Source organism: Sinocyclocheilus rhinocerous, unplaced genomic scaffold (assembly GCF_001515625.1).
Source record: "Sinocyclocheilus rhinocerous isolate Xijiao unplaced genomic scaffold, SAMN03320098_v1.1 scaffold5898, whole genome shotgun sequence".
Lineage (NCBI taxonomy): Eukaryota > Metazoa > Chordata > Actinopteri > Cypriniformes > Cyprinidae > Sinocyclocheilus > Sinocyclocheilus rhinocerous.
Genome location: NW_015656642.1, coordinates 385,565 through 386,237, shown reverse-complemented (window position 1 = coordinate 386,237; position 673 = coordinate 385,565). Strand labels below are relative to the sequence as shown.

Below are 673 nucleotides of genomic sequence, written 5' to 3'. Positions count from 1 at the left end.
CACAGGATTGCGCTCGCGCTCCGTTCGTCTCACTGACACATTTTTTGAGCAGCTGATGTGTGATCTCTCTTTAGTACTTGTGGCCAGTAATGCTAAAGTGAAGTAGTTTTACTTTTCTGTAGTTTTTCAATGGCTCTCGGTCATACCGACGACATTACCTGAGCAGTCGAAGGCTGCATTTATTGCATGGATGGAGCAAAAACTTAAGTGTCTAAAAGCATACGCACAGTTCCATTGAATGATAAATGTGTTTTAACAGTGTCGTTGAACCGAATGTACGAAGGAAACTGTTAAAATAACCACAGCATTAACAACAACCTTGAAATAAGAGCGCGAGGTTTATCTGTTAATCAGATGCATGAAAGTAGCGTTCGTTGCTATAGCAAACAGACATCGGGCGCGTTTTCTTTTAGAATCATCATTCGCTGATGGAGAGGAAAAGTGAAATATTATAGCATTTTATTTTATGAAAATGAGTTTTCGCACTGAAAGAGAAGTGATCTCGCGCTCAAAGAACTTAAGACGTGCCAGACTATATCTGCAGCTAAACTGTATAAAAAGCAGAATGAACTGAAACGTTAAGACAATAAACACAATAAATAAATAAAATTTATGAATGATGCAGTGCTAATTGACACATAATTTATTACAGTACAGAAACTATAAAGTATAT

At 37.1% G+C, this 673-nt stretch overlaps 1 protein-coding gene across 1 annotated transcript in view; it reads left to right on the top strand.

The window, feature by feature from the left end:
• Positions 1-673, top strand: part of psmd1 (proteasome 26S subunit, non-ATPase 1) — a 52,121-nt gene that overhangs the window by 47,498 nt on the left and 3,950 nt on the right. The gene's annotated exons all lie outside the window — the stretch shown is intronic.